At 36.0% G+C, this 16,997-nt stretch overlaps 1 non-coding gene across 1 annotated transcript; it reads right to left on the bottom strand.

Moving 5' to 3' along the window:
* Positions 1 to 16,676: 16,676 nt before the first annotated feature.
* LOC118013574 lies at positions 16,677 to 16,780 on the bottom strand. Its single transcript, XR_004680059.1, has one exon. It is a non-coding gene; the product is annotated as a U6 spliceosomal RNA (small nuclear RNA).
* Between the last annotated feature and the right edge of the window lie 217 nt (positions 16,781 to 16,997).

Below are 16,997 nucleotides of genomic sequence, written 5' to 3'. Positions count from 1 at the left end.
AAAAGCCTGCCCAGGGCTTTATTCACAATTGCCAAAACTTGAAAGTAACCAAGATGTCCTCCAGTGGGTCAATAAATTGGTATATCCAGGCAATGGAACATTATTCGGCATTAGAAAGAAATTATCATGGTTATCAAACCATGAAAAGACATGGAGGAACCTTAAATGTATATTAGTAAGTGGAAGAGGTTAATCTGAAAAGACTACATAGGGGATGATTCCAACTGTATGACATTCTAAAGAACGCAAAACTTTGGGAACAGTATGAAGATCAGTGGTTGCTAGGGTCTGGAAGGAAGGTAGGGATAAATAGATGGAGCATAGAGAATTTTTACGGCAGTGAAAATATCCTTTATGATACTATAATGTTGGGTACATGTAATTATATATTTGTCCAGACCCATAGAATGTACAACACTGAAAGTGAGCCCTAATGTAAACTATGAACTTTGGGTGATAATGATGTGTCAGTTCTAAGAAATGCACCACTCTGGTAGGGGATGTCGATAATAAAGGAGGCTGTGTATGTGTAGGGGCAGCAAGTAAGTGGGAAATTTCTGTACCTTCCTCTTAATTTTTCTGTGGAGCTCAAACTGCTCTAAAAAATAAAGTCTTTAAAAAAAGATACCCAATATTTACCCCAAAGATACAAATGTAGGGATCCAAAGGGTTACGTACACCCCAATGTTTATAGCAGCAATGACCACAATAGCCAAACTGTGGAAAGAGCCAAGATGTCCATCGACAGATGAATGGATAAAGAAGATGTGGTATATATATATACAATGGAATATTATGCAGCCCTCAAAAGGAATGAGATCTTGCCATTTGCAACGACGTGGATGGAACTGGAGGGTATTATGCTGAGCGAAGTAAGTCAATCAGAGAAAGACATGTATCATATGACCTCACTGATATGAGGAATTCTTAATCTCAGGAAACAAACTGAGGGTTGTTGGAGTGGTGGGGGATGGGAAGGATGGGGTGGCTGGGTGATAAACATTAGGGAGGGTATATGCTATGGTGAGTGCTGTGAATTTTTTTTTTAATTTTTTTAAAGATTTTTTTTTTTTAATTTTTATTTGAGAGAGAGAATGAGATAGAGAGCATGAGAGGAGGGAGGTTCAGAGAGAGAAGCAGACTCCCTGCCGAGCAGGGAGCCCGATGCGGGACTCGATCCCGGGACTCCAGGATCATGACCTGAGCCGAAGGCAGTCGCTTAACCAACTGAGCCACCCAGGCACCCGAGTGCTGTGAATTTTGTAAGACTGATGAATCACAGACCTGTACCTCTGAAACAAATAATACAATATATGTTAAAAAAAAAAAAAAGAAGGTAACAGGAAGGGGAAAATGGGGGGGGGGAATCGGAGGGGGAGGGGAGATGAACCATGAGAGACTATGGACTCTGAGAAACAAACTGAGGGTTCTAGAGGGGATTGGGGTGGGGGATGGGTTAGCCTGGTGATGGGTATTAAAGAGGGCATGTACTGAATGGAGCACTGGGTGTTATACACAAACAATGAATCATGGAACACTACATCAAAAACTAATGATGTAATGTATGGTGATTAACATAACATAATAATAATAATAAAAAAAAGATACCCAAAAGAAAGAAAAAAAAAGAACATAAATGCAGATTAGACTGATTCCAAAGCTTCATGTATTTTCCAGCACATCAAGCTGTAATATAATAGTATTATATTGATAGTCACATGTAAAACTGTATTTAAACTGTTAAAATAACTCAATATGGTTATGAAAATGGCTTACAAGTCTGCCTCTCTGGAGCTTAATTTATGCAAAAACATTTGCCAATGACCCACTCTATGTCATACACTTTTATGACTACTGTCAATCAAAAGTGATAAAACAAGGTCTCTGTCATTGAGGAGTTGGGTTTTTTTTTAAGATTTTATTTATTTATTTATTTATTTGAGAGAGAGACTGTGTGTTTACAAGCAGGGGGAGGAACAGAGGGAGAGAGAGAAAATCTCAAGCAGACTCCTCACTGAGCACGGAGCCTGATGTGGGGCTAGACCTCATGACCCTGAGATCATAACCCTGAGATCATGACCTAAACTGAAATCAAGAGTTGGATGCTTAACTGACTGAGCCACCCAGGGACCCCCATTGAGTAGTTTATAATTCAACAGAGAAAAACAAGCCAATGACCAGATAGTAACAGTACAAAGTGATATATAGAACACAGAACTAATGAACCCAGAAAAGAGATGGAATAACTGCTTAAATTGCACATGGATATGACATTTGAGATGGGGGGGGGTGGCCTTAGTAAACAAATAAGAACCAAGGAGGAAGGGCAGAGGTAACTGATACTCCAAGTGGAGACAAAAGCATGCTGAAAAATATATTCTCAGGATAGCTTAATGGCTTAAAGTGTGTGTTCTTTTTACAACCACTCCTTATTAGCTATGTAACCTTGTGAAATTTTCAACCTCGGACTCGATATCCTCATCTTTAAAATGGAGTACAAGAACAAAATCTGCCTCATGTTATTACTGTAAAGATAAATGAGAATATAAAGAGCTTAGAACAGTGTCTAGCACATACTCAACCCTCAAAAATATTGGTTATGATCTGGAAGGGTATGACTTTTTGGCACAATACTTTGGGGGACATGTTATTATGGGAAATTGATCCTTATTTGTGGAATTTCAAGTTCTTTATCAGGACTTTTGTTAAAGATTTTAGATTCAATAGATGTAGGAATCCCTCTGACTCTGTTCCAAAGCTATAGGACTTTTAGATCTATTTTTAAACTTTTACAAATATAACATATCCAGACTTAAAGACCAGAAATGGAAGATTTTGTGTCAGAAATGAAGAACAAATCCGCTCTGATAGTGATGACAGGAAGCTGGTGCTACACAGCCAATGAGATAAACCAGAGTAATTGCAAGCTACTAAGGGCTAGAGATTAAACACCTGTATGGAACGAGAGCTGAAGGGTATGAGGGTGTGGGAAGGGGAGTGCTGTTGGTCAAAAGATACAGACTTCCAATTATATAAATAAATTCTGGGGCCTCTAATGTACAGCATGATAACTATGTTAACAGTACTATATTATATGTACATGAAAGTTGCCAAGAGAGTAGATCTTAGATGTTCTCACACACACACAAAATGGTAATTATGTAAGGTGGTGGGTGTGTTAACTAACCTTATTGTGGTAATCATTTCACAATAATACACATATCAAATCATTACATTGTACACCTTAAATGTATTCAATGTATACATTGACATACGTTGATATAATTGACATATATATCTCAATAAAGGTGAGGGAAAACTATCCCATAAAGATTCATCACCATCTGTGAATCTGCACAACTCTTGTGGAAGATAGCACTCATAGAAGATGTACACTTAGGTACAAATTGTTAACACATACAAAGAAATCTAACACAGTTGATTCTTGTTATTCACCATAGTTACATATTGTAAAGTCACCACAAACACCGAATTAGTGAAAACTGAATCATTGCCTTTAGGGGAAATGAAGGGGTTCCTGTAAGCCTCTGGTCACAGCTTTTGTGCCAACTGATCAAGTCATAACTTAGTTTTATGTGTGTGTCTTCTTGAAGAAAATTTATTTAATATATGTTGTTGGTTTTTTAAAGTTGAGCTCATGGCTAACAGCACTATAACTCATACCTGATGAAGTTTGTCTAACACATGTATTTCTCCTTAAGGTGCATCACTGCCTTCTTGCACTTAAGAGCACCAGACAGTACTTCAGCACACAGTCTGATTTTAAACAGAGAAATCACTACCAAGAAGCACACACACACACACACACGGCAAAAAAAAAAAAATGGCACTAAATATCCTATGAAAAGGACACATTTGTAATATGAGAGCCAAAACAAGAAGTCAGAGCATCACTTTGTTCAACCTTAGCTGGGAATGTCATGTGCATGTCTGCAAATGATTGCAAAACTACCTCAGTGTTGATCTGGGGGTTGTGAATAAATTTTAGCAAATAGATGAATTCACAAATACAGGATCTGTAATTAATGAGGACTGACATTATTTAAAAGCACAGTCTACTGTCCAATAAACAGAGTAATTTATATTCAAATACCTAGAGATATGAGATTTTACAATAGGTTTAAAAATACTGGAAGAAATATAATTGATAAGGTAAGTACATGATTATAAAAAATGAATAAACTGATATAGAGAAGAACCACAAAAAATACTAAAGTTGAAAAAGACCGTTATTGAAAATAAAAAGTCAATAGATGGGTCGGAAAAATAGGAAAAAAGTAATTATAAATAGTAAAAAGAAAAGGAGAGTTAAAATCTAGACTTTAGGAAAATATCCAAATACACATGAAAAAAGATATTAAAAATTAAATTGAAGTTAATATATAATATAGAAAATCTAGCATTATTTCATAGAAGTTCCAGAAAGAGAATACAGAGACTGGGGAAGAGGTAACATTTTAAAAGATAATTGATGAGAATTTTCCAGAATTCAAGAAAGCGATGAGTACAATGTCCATAAAGTACATAAATATAGAGCCAAATTAAAAAAAAAAATCCACCACACACATTGTAATCAAACAGGAGAATAGCAAGTATAAAGCAAATATTAAAAATTACTATGGAAAAACATAAATATTGCCTTAAAAGGAAAAACAAAACTTTTCATAAAAAAACTTTAGGTAATAGAAGAAAATGAAATCATATATTTAAGATATAAATAGCTTTGAACTAAATACAATTCTATACCTAGCTAATCTAGCCTTCAAGAATGAGGCAGAACACAGCATTGGTGGTATAATGGTGAGCATACCTGCCTTCTAAGATTGAGGAAATAATAAACACATTTTTTGGATATTTAAGGCCTCACGACGCTTTGTGAAAGAACTATTAAAATTCATAGTTTAGCCAGAAGGAAATAAACCAAGAAGAGAAAAAATAAACTACATGGTCTATGTAGAACAATGGTAATAGAACCATGGTAAACAAAAATATTGGCAAAACCTATTAATGAATCCAAAGTAGTACTGACTCTAAAAAACAATGGTTTGTGTTTAAAATCAGGAAAAAAATCAAGATATTAGATGACCATGGCTTACAAGATGCAAAGTGAGGAAAGTTACTATACACTGAGGTCATTATCTTTGTCATGGGGGAGGTAATTTATTTTTGTTAGAAAAAGTATAAGTTCAGATTGTTAAGATTTTAAATGTAAACTCTGCAGAATAGAAATGGAGCATAAGTCTTCCAAATCAGCAGAAGGAAAAAAAGAAACAAAGAAAATTCCATTGAACTGGAATTCCATTCCAGTCAAGATGTACTAAAATCTCATAATCTGAGGAGACTCCTGCACTACCAACATTTAACAATGATAGATGAAATTAAAATAACAAAAAGAAGGGGAAAATATTAAACATTTTTAAATAGGGCTTGGAAATCAATAAGAATCTAAATCAATGAACAGTGAGTGGGGCTGAAGTCTTGGGGCTGTTCTGCCTGATAGCACAGGGTGGGATAGGAAGTATTTTTCATCATTGTGTTGAGTTCATTTGGCATACTGAATATTATAACTGTTCCATACATTGAGGGTGCCAGAGCCTTGTTTATAATTTGACTTGAGATGCTTGAGCCAAACGCATGAAAGAAGAATGAATAAAAGCAGTCCCAACTGCTGTTTTTGATTTAAGTATAAGGATGGGTACTGTGGTCAGTATCCTTGAACCAAGCATAGAGCCAAGTTGCTCATTGCCTCACTGACTAGGTTAGAAATTTCATCAGTCTCGTAGTGGAGCAGAGTGCATGAACTGATAATATAAGACCTAACTCTTCAGAGGGGTTTCAAGGGGCTGCATGGACTTAAACCCCAAACTGCTAGACAACAAGAATGTGATGGATGAAGGAAAATATAAAACACATTAATTTTTGTTATTTGCAGGGGAGAATAAGAATAGGCATTGCTAGAAAAAGATGTATGGCTGAGTGAAAAATGTGAGGGTAAATTTTCACTTTCAGGTAAAATGGAGTGATTTATGGCAAATCAATGTTTCTAATAAACTGCAACTAGAAAAACCAAATTAAAAAAAATTTGCTTAAAGTCATCAGGTCATGTAGATGTATCAAAGCTGAGAGGGAAGAAGTTTCTAGAGAACTGTGTGGAAATAGCTACTTTGTTCTGGGAACTATTTCCTGCTTCTGATGCAAATAAACTCGTTGTTTATCTGAAATTCTAATTTAACTGGGTGTCCTGTTAAACCCTAAGCTTGACTCAGGGAAGAGAGGTATTGCTGGGGACAGAATAATCATCAGAGCCTTTGGCTGGAGTAACAAAATCGAGAACTTTTTTTTAAAAACAATTTTATTTATTTATTTGCCAGAGAGAGAGAGCGAGAGAGTGTGAGAGTACAAGCAGGGGGAGCGGCAGGCAGAGGGAGAGGGAGAAGCAGGCTCCCCGCTGAGCAAGGAGCTGATGCGGAACTGGATCCCAGGACCCCGGGATCATGACCTGAGCTAAGGCAGACGCTTAACCGACTGAGGCATCCCCAAAATGGAGAACTTAACCCACCTAGTTCACTCCTTGGCGTATTTGCTGAATTCTAAATCTGCATGGCGTGGGAGCTAAAGAGCTAAGTCAGCACCTTCTAAAAGAAGAGAATTTTCCACCTTTACTGGTGAAGAGACAAAGACCAAGAGAAGAGACTTGGTGGAAACCCTAGCTCTCAGCTGAACCCCGATGGGTTACACAGCAGGAAAAAGGTGAAATGGAAGTACACTGAGCCTTACCAAACTTAACAAGTCTGAAATCACTCAATCCCTAGCTGAGCTGATCAGCCCACCTCATAATTTATTTGCCTAGAAAGGTTAAGGTGATTTGTATGCACTCTGTCTGTAGAAAAAAAATACTCTCTTGGAAGGAGATAAGACTATTCAGAGCCGTAGAAATAGACCCAAAGTGATTCAGATATTACAGTCACCTGGCCAGGGCTCTAAAATAACTATGACTAATATGTTAAGAAAATGGCTGATAGAGAATTTCAGCAGAGAATTTACTTGAATCTATGAGTAAGAATCAGATAGAAATTCTAGAACTGAAATATATAATAACCAAAATTAACAACTCAGTAAATGGGTTTAATAGAAAATTAGACAGTAAAGCAGTGGCTCTGGGAACTGGAAGACAGAGCAGTAGAAAATACACAGTTTGAATGCCAGCCAGATGGTAGGATGAAAAACACAGAAAAGAGCATAAGAGATATGTGGGGTATAATAAGAAGGACCAGGATACCCATAATCAGAATCCCAAAGGGACAGGAAGGGAGAATATGAGACAGAAGTATATTTGAAGAAAACTTGTCAGAGAAGTTTCAGAAATAAATAAAACACATCAAAGCACAGATTCAAAAAATAGCAAACATTATTCAAAATATTTTAGGCACATGATACTAAAATTCTGTAACAACACTCTGCATCAGGGAAATACAAATCAAAACCACAATGAGATACCACCTCACACCTGTTACAGTGGCTAAAATTAATAAGTCAGGAAACAACAGATGTTGGCGAGGATGTGGAGAAAGGGGAACGCTCCTACACTGTTGGTGGGAATGCAAGCTGGTGCAGCCACTCTGGAAAACAGTATGGAGGTTCCTCAAAAGGTTAAAAATAGAGTTACCCTATGACCCAGCAATTGCCCTACTCGGTATTTATCCCAAAGATACAAATGTAGTGACTCGAAGAGGCACCTGCACCCCAGTGTTTATAGCAGCAATGTCCACAATAGCCAAACTATGGAAAGAGCCCAGATGTCCATGGATGAATGGATAAAGAAGATGTGGTATATATATACAATGGAATACTACTCAGCCGTCAAAAAATGAAATCTTGTCATTTGCAATGATGTGGATGGAATTAGAGGGTATTATGCTAAGTGAAATGTCAATCAGATAAAGGCAATTATCATATGATCTCACTCATATGTGGACTTTAAGAAACAAAACAGAGGATCATAGGGGAAGGGAGGGAAAATACAGTAAGACGAAATCAGAAAGGGAGACAAATCATAAGAGACTCTTAATCATAGGAAACAAACTGAGGGTTGCTGGAGCAGAGGGGGATGGACAGATAGAGTAGCTGGGTGATGGACATTAAGGAGGGCACGTGATGTAATGAGCACTGGGTATTATATAAGACTGCTGAATCACTGACCTCCACCTCTGAAACTAATAATACATTATATGTTAATTAATTGATTTTAAATAAAATAATTTCTTTAAAATAAAAACCAAGAGAAAAATTTAAAAGCCAAGATTACAAATACATACATTACTTTCAAAAGAGCAAAAGTAAGAATAGCTAGCATGTCCCAAGAACAATAAAGCTCAGGAGACAAGAAAATGCTATCTTCAAAGTACTGAAAGAGAAGAAAATGTTTTATGTTCTAGAATTCTCTTCTTGGTAAAAATATACTTTAAAAATGAAGGTGAATAAAATCCTTTTCAGGCACACAAATAAATTAAAAAGCTTCTTTTTAGACAAATATTCAAATGCCCCAACTTGAAGCAGAAGTCACAACAAAAAAACCTTAAAAGAATATGCAGACGAAAACAATGGAGTCTCAGAAATAAGTCTATGGATAAATGAGTAGGGAGGTCTTAATAGCACTCTGGCCCTAAGTAAGATCCAAAAACTTCAGTATAATGCTGGAGATGAGAGGAAAACCCAAGAAAGATGGAGTTTGATTTTTCACTCACCAAGTGAGAAAGAGCCTCAGAGTTAACATAGTATAATTTATATAAAATAGGCCCTTTACTCTCTAAAAACCTTTTTTCAAAGGTTTTTGTCATATTGGATATCCTAGTATGTTCATTAGTTTGTTCTTGTTTGATTGACGTTAGATTTGATAAAAAAAAAATTGCATTTATTTTTCACCAAAAAAGCACTATTGGCCACAAAACATTTACCAAAGAGAACCTCCAGAGCCCAGATCTCTTCTTCCTGAAGCCAAGACTTCTTTTTTTTTTTTTTTTAAGATTTTATTTATTTATTTATTTGAGAGAGAGAGAGAAACAGCACGAGAGGGGATAGGGTCAGAGGGAGAAGCCGGCTCTCCGACGAGCCAGGAGCCCGATGCAGGACTCGATCCCAGGACTCCGGGATCATGACCTGAGCCGAAGGCAGTCGCTTAACCAACTGAGCCACCCAGGCGCCCCCTGAAGCCAAGACTTCGGGCATTATGTTCTTTAAAAGTGATTTCTTTACTAAAAGTGGGTGATTTGTCTCTAATAAACCTATTTTTCCAGGTTATCATTGGCCTTTTAATCCTATGTATGTGTCATTGCTATATTAGTCTGAGGAATTCTGTGTGATGTGCTGTGTTCACACAGGAACCTTTTATGTTTTCTGTGCATGTGGTAACATTGTTGGAGAGTACAAGGTCATGGATTGAGCTCTCTGACAAACCATTTATCATTCACACTTACTAGGTATGTGGTCTAGCACTGTTTCATTAATAATCTTTCCCGGAGAAGAAAGTCAACTTTATCTGAAAAGGGTTCTTCCATATCTGAATTTAGTTCCCTTAGAGTGCTTCATCCATAGCTCTCTGCTGTCTTAAAACTTTTGATTTTTTCAATTTAATTTTTTACCATAATGGACACGTTGGGAATGATAGTTTGGTGTTATCTTCTACATTCTTACTAAGTGTAAAACTGCCACATATGTATGATTTTTTTTCTCATTAGTTAGGCAACATTTTTAAATGCTAGTGGTATCGAATGCCTGTGAAGATACAGAGAAAAAGCAAGTCAATATACATATAAGGTGAGAGCACAAATTGATAAAGCATCATAGGAAGGCAACTTGGATTATATTTCAAAATTTAAAATGTACTTACTCTTTACCCAATAACTCCACTTCAAAGACTTTATCCCATAGCAATACTTTACATGTGTACACAAAGAGTTATATAAAGAATGGGGCACCCGGGGGGCTGAGTCCATTAAGCATCTGCCTTCAGCTCAGGTCATGATCTCAGGGTCCTGGGATCCAGCCCTGTCTGGGGCTCCCTGCTCAGTGGGGAGTCCCCTTGTCCCTTTCCCTCTGCCCCCCCACCCCCCGGCTTGTGCTCTCTTTCTCTCAAATAAATAAATAAAATATATTTTTAAAAAGAGTTATATAAAGGTGTTTTCACAACTAAATCAGAAAACAACTTTGCATCAAGGAAGCTTAGACAAATTGCAGAACTTTCATACTGTGGGCATGCGCTGTGACCCCTGAAAATGCTGAGATGGATGAAAAGAGACTGAAGACATCATCAAATGAAAAGAGCAAGTCTTAGAAAAATGTTTATAATTCCATTTATGTAAATATAAAATTTTAACATATAAGTGTGCGTGTGGAGAGGGTATTCAAAGTGTTAGAGCATTAGAAATACACTTGCCAAATCACTCTGTTGTACACCTGAAACTAATGTAACATTGCATGTCAACTATGCTCTAATAAAAAATTATATACATATGATGTAATGTATGGGGATTAACATAAGAATAAAATTTAAAAAAATTATATACATATATAAATGTGTATTTAAAAAAGAAATGGTCACACAATTGTCAGTGATGCTTGCCTATTGGGATTGGAGTGGTTCAGAAAAGACAAAAGTCTCTCTGTTCTATTCTGTACTCATATCTTGAAACTTCAGCAATAAGAGTTTCTTATTTAACAATTGGGTAATGTTATATATATGAAAAGATAGAAAAATCAGCAAAATAGAGTTATATAACAACTTTTCAAGAAAAAAATTTAATTTTGGAAATAATTGAAGAAATTCCAAAGAAACAAACCAATTTAATTGCTTAGAAGTTAGAACTTATGAAAATAGCTCAAAGGAGAGGCAAAAAACTATAATATTTGCAACAAATATGAAAAATCATTATAAGGCAATATATTGTAAAATATAAAACACAATCTGAAAAAGAAACTTTAAGACTCCCATTAATGCACAAAATTTATAAAGGAATATTAAATAAGTTTAAAATTGGACAATGTTAGCATCCATAAAACTAAGTATATACACATAACATCTCTGAATTCTATTGTACACCTATTAAAATTTCCATGAAATTAAATCTGAGCCATAATTTGCAGGTCTGTCAAGATGAGCATAAAATAGTGCCAATGTCAAAATAAATTGTTATCACTTCATTATGCAATTTTGTAGTCTCTGTCTAGGTCCACACAGTGTTTATAACTTTTGCTGTCCTCAACTGATTTTGGGGAATGTGTTCAAATAAACTTTTCCAAGAAATAAAGAGAAAAATGATATACCTTATATGTTCATTTCAGAATGATTTATAGCCCCCCAAAAGTTCAATAATAAATTAATGACTACTTAAGTTAGCACACATCTATTATTATATATTCATTAAAATTAAATTGTGTTTGTCTTTTAAAAATAAAGTATATCTGTATCCCTAACCTTTTAGGAACTTATTAATTTTCTGCCACCTTTACAGGATTATAAACTCCATTATAGACCATTACAGTTTCAAATTCTTTCTATTCCCTGGGAAGAAATTATTCTAGGCATGAATCTACTAAAAATGGCTAAATGCTCCTCAGTTCTTTTCTCTCTAATTTAAATTTCTTATCATGATTTTCTAAGTATCTTTTTTCAGTTTAAGCACCATTCTTCTGGAAGCAAAATGCTATTTATGTAGTTTTGCCTTTTTTTCTGCCTTATGATAACATTATATTATGATGCCCAACTAGCTACCTTCCACATTCATCTTCCTATTCCAAATATAGCTTGAAAAGCCTGTTTTGTTTTCTTGGGCCTTAACCTTCCTGATTCTATTGTTAGGAGTTTCCGACATGCTGCCTTCCATGATTCTGCAGCCCTCCATTCAGTTCATTGTTGGTGTGTAGACTTTTTTTAAACTAAATTTCTTATATAAAGTGATTTGCATAGGTACACTGAATTTGCTCGTAGTTCTCCTCCTTAATTATCCTTGGATCATTTCATTAAGGGAGTTTTCTAACGTTTTTGACTTTTTTTTAAAATACAATTTCAGGCATTCATATCAAATCTGATTTCTGAAGTTTTTGGAAGGGGAACCAGTAGAGAAAGTGGAGAGGAAGGAGTCATCACAAATAAAATGAGGCAGAAAGTAACAATAACCAAATGCAATGATCTTTTCAACTCCTTTCCAGTGAGAATTGGAATACAAATATAAGTCTGAAGAACATTTGAGTGAATTGTTCCAGAAACAGACTTATGTCCAGATTTGAACATGGGATACATTTTTAAAAAATATTTTATTTATTTGACAGAGAGAGACACAGTGAGAGAGGGAACACAAGCAGAGGGAGAGGGAGAAGCAGGCTTCCCACCAAGCAGGGAGCCCAATGTGGGCTCATGGGGGATCATGATCTGAGCCGAAGGCAGACGTTTAACGACTGAGCCACCCAGGCACCCTGAAAATGGTATACATTTTATACATGGGAGAGAAGTCAAACAGATCTCTTCCCTACCAGAGAACTAAACCAATTTCAGCTTAGGAGAAACAACAGAAATTATGAATTGCTAAGCAACAGAGATCCTGTTTACATGCAAATATTGATAGTAATAACAACAAAAAAGAACAGTGCAAAAATAACACAGGAAATATGATCTGAAAGCAAAATTGCCTACAATAAAATATTTGGGTTTTGTTTTGGAATTATTTGGTTTTCCACAAGTCAACAGCTATTTATGTTGACACCATCTGAATTAATCTGCCTCAAAGCTAAGCTGACATTTAGTAACCTGCCATTTGTCTAGGAAGGTAGTTTATTCTGACAAAGACAAAGGCCAAAAAGGTGTTTGTGTATCAGCTTATCTTTTCAAAGGAACTTAAGCAGAAGGCCAGCTTTGTGGTGCTTCAGACCTTCCTTATTATCTTTCAAAACCTAAGGAACGTTGAAACATTAAATATTTCCACTAGGATGTTGGTCCTTTATATTTCCTTATTCTTTTTAACTAGGGTGGACTTTTTATCTTCCAATGGAATGCATGGATGCTGTCTTTTATCCCAAATAAATGTTACATATTAATTTCAGAATAGACCTATTCTCCTTATTTAAGACAACTGTATAAGAGTCTCATATTTAGGATGCTGTTTTTACTGATAAAAAACATTTGGGGCGCCTGAGTGGCTCAGTCAGTTAAGCGTCTGACTCTTGATTTCAGCTGATGTCATGATCTCAGGGTCATGAGATCAAGCACTGTGTTGGTCTCCACACTGGGCGTGGAGCTGGCTCAAGGTTCACTTTCTTCCTCTCCCTCTGCCCCTCACCCATGCTCTCAGTCTCTCTCTCTCTCAAAAAAAAAAAAAAAAAAAAGCATTAGAGGGATTTTTAAGAATCATAATATTCATGTGCCAATATAGGACCTTTGAAGGTAGCTGGTCCTGACTCAAATTACACCTGAATTTTTCAATCTTTAACAGTATTTCTGTTCTCCACCCCTCCCACCATAGTAAAAACTTCTTGAAGGAAAAGAAGAAAAACTTTTGAAAATTATTTTTTATCCATTATATTGACATGCTTTGCAAATTATTTGTATATAATAAATATTTTTTGACCAAATCCCCAGTTTATGGATTAACCTCCTAGTGCACTAAATATGCTATGTTTCATTCACAGACTTAGTCATATACTTAGTAACCACTTACTGATCACCTTCTATGTGCTAGGCAATGTGTGAAAAATTGTACTCTTATTAATCTAATATTTTGTTAGAGAGGACAGAAAATTAAACAATAATCATCTGAGAATGAGGACCCATAACATGGTACCATGGAAGCATACCACAGACATCTCCAGGGGAAAGAGATATCTAGGCCAAGATCTCAAGAATGAGTAGGAGTTATTCAAGTAAAAAGGATGGGAACATATGGAGGAAGAGTGGCAAAAACACTACAGAAATATTTAAATGGTGTGTGCAAAGTCCAAAGAATGAGAGAACATGACATGTTTGAGAAACGGAGTCAAGTGAAGCATGGCTAAAGCTTAAAGAAGTCGGGGCACCTGGGTGGCTCAGTCAGTTAAGCGTCTGCCTTCAGCTCAGGTAATGATCGCCGAGTCCTGAGATCGAGCCCTGCATCTGGCTCCTTGCTCAGCCGAGAGTCTGCTTCTCCTTTTCTCTCTCCTTCTTCCCTTGCTTGTGCTTGCTCTCTCTCTCTCAAATAAATAAATAAAATCTTAAAAAAAAAGTTTAAAAAAAAAAAGCTTAGAGAAGTGGGTGAAAGAGAGGGGTAGACCAGGCTATTGACTGCTTTGTAAATACTTTTCCTTTTGAAAACAATAGACACTTCTCTAAGTTCTGACCATAATTAATTTTTTTAAACAAAATAAAATGCATTTATTCACAAATCCAGAGAGAACAGTTATGTTTAGATTCAGACTATTTTTTAAGATTTTATTATTATTAAGTCTTTAGAACCATTAGAATGACCTAATTAATGATGTTTAGTCTATTATTATTGTCTATTTAACAATTATCAGAATATTAAGACTTTATTATTTTAAGAGCAGTTTTCAGTTCACATCAAAACTGAGAGAAAGGTACAAAGAGTTTCCATATACTCCTTGCCCCAACTCATGAATAACCTCTCCTATTATCAACATCCCCCACCAGGATGGTACATTATTTACAATTGATTAGCCTACATTGATTGGCACATCATAATCATAGTTAACATCACAGTTTATTTCTGGTGTTATACATTCTTTGGGTTTGGATAAAGGTATAATGACATGTGTCCTTTCTGGTATCATACAGGGGATTTTCACTGCCCTAAAAGTCCTCTGTGATTTACATATTATTACCTCCCCACCATTCCAACCTTTGGCAACTGCTGATCTTTTTACTGTTTCCATAGTTTTGCCTTTTCCAGAATGTCATATAGTTCATAGCCTTCTCAGATGGACTTCTTTCATTTAATAATAGTCATTTAAGGTTCCTCCATGTCTCTTCATGGCTCGATAGCTCATTTCATCCTAGCTCTAAATAGAATATTGTCTGCATGTATCAGAACTTATTTATCCACTCACCTCCTCAAGGACATCCAGGTTTTGACAATTATGAATAAAGCTGCTATAAATATCTGTGTGCGGGTTTTTTTGTTTTTGTTTGTGACATAAGTTTTCAACGCCTTTGGGTAAATATCAAGAAGTACAATTGCCAGATCATATGGTAAGAATATGTTTAATTTTGTAACAAACTTCCGAAGTGTTCTCTAAAGTAGTAATTCCATTTTGCATTTTCGCCAGCAATGAATGAGAATTCCTGCTGCTCTACTTTCTTGACAGCATTTGATGTCAATTTTCTGAATTTTTGCTCATTCGAATAGGTGTGTAGTGGTATCTAATTGTTGTTTTAATCTGCATTTCTCTGATGACCTGTGTTATGGAGCATCTTTTCATATGCTTATTTCCATCTCTATATTTTCTTTTTTGAAGTGTTTTTTAAGATCGTCAGGCCACTTTTTAATTTTTTTTTTCTTTTTTGAGTTTTAAGAGTTCTTTATGTATTTTCAATAATAGTCCATCAGATGCGCATACTTAGTGTTGTCAATTTGCTCTTTCTTCTTCTTTTTTTAATACTTTATTTATTTATTTGACAGAGAGAGACACAGCGAGAGAGGGAACACAAGCAGGGGGAGTGGGAGAGGGAGAAGCAGACTACCCGCTGAGCAGGGAGCCCGATGCGGGGCTTGATCCCAGGACCCTGAGATCATAACCTAAGCTGAAGGCAGACGCTAATGACTGAGCCACTCCTTGCTCTTTCTTCTTATTCATAATTTTATAAAACTTTCCCCATGGTCAATCCTACCTGAAAATGTTGTAGTTCCAATTTCCTCCCGAAGACCTCCCTCATAGAAATTACAATCCTCCTTTTTCAATTTAGACTGGCCTTTGCTCAGGCCTATTGCACAACTGTCATCCTGATAACATTTCTTTTTGTTTTTAAGATTTTATTTATTTGAGAGAGAGAGAGAGTGAGTGTGTGTGTGTAAATGGTAGGAGGGGCAGAGGCAGAGAATCTCAAGCAGACTCCCTGCCAAGCACGGAGCTGGACATAGGGCTCCATCTCATGACCCTTAGATCAGGACCTGAGCAGAAACCAAGAGTCCGATGTTTAACCAACTGCGCCACCCAGGCACCCCCTGATTAATTTCTTAAATACGATTTTTTATCATTTTTAGACTCTCTCTTACTGCCCTTTTTTTTATCAAATGAACACATTTATTCACTTTCTTAATACAGTCTCTTGTTTTGATGGGACATATTTCCAGCAACCTTTCCAAAAAAGTAGGAATGGAAGTTAGGCATTTATTTATTTATTTAGTTAGTTAGTTTGGTTTTAGATTTTTTTTTTTTAATGTGTGAAGATATTATCTTTTTCCTTCACATGTGTTAGGTTAGCGGTTATAGAATTTTAGTCTGAAATCGGTTTCACTCAAAGTCTTGAAGTCCTTGTTCTTATGCTGTTTAGCTTCCAACAGTGCCGTGAAGTCTGATGATATTTCCATTTGTGATTTAAGGTTGTGGGACTTTTTTCTTCATTTATTTCCTTTTTCTGTAAGATTTTAGAACTTTTTTTATCCTTGATATACTGAAATTTCATAATGAAGTACATTGGTTTGCATGTCATCCTTACGCAGGGGCCATGTTAATCTCTGTATTGTTCCGATTTTAGTATATTTGCTGCCCAAGTGAACATGATGTATGTTTTCTTTCTCTTTCTTTCTTTCTTTCTTTCGAGGAAGGGGGGAGGGGCAGAGGGAGAAAATCTTAAGCAGGCTCTGTGCCCAGCATGGAGCCCTATATGGGGCTCAATATCATGACCCTGAGATCATGACCTGAACTGAAATCAAGAGTCAGACGCTTAACTGACTGAGTCATTTAGACTCACCTGGATACTTTTTAAAAAATATTAA

This window comes from Mirounga leonina, unplaced genomic scaffold (genome assembly GCF_011800145.1).
Source record: "Mirounga leonina isolate KUSES-001 unplaced genomic scaffold, KU_Mleo_1.0 Mir_153, whole genome shotgun sequence".
In the NCBI taxonomy this organism is placed as follows: domain Eukaryota; kingdom Metazoa; phylum Chordata; class Mammalia; order Carnivora; family Phocidae; genus Mirounga; species Mirounga leonina.
The sequence above is the reverse complement of the archived record's forward strand: the minus strand, read 5'-3'. Positions and strand labels throughout refer to the sequence as shown.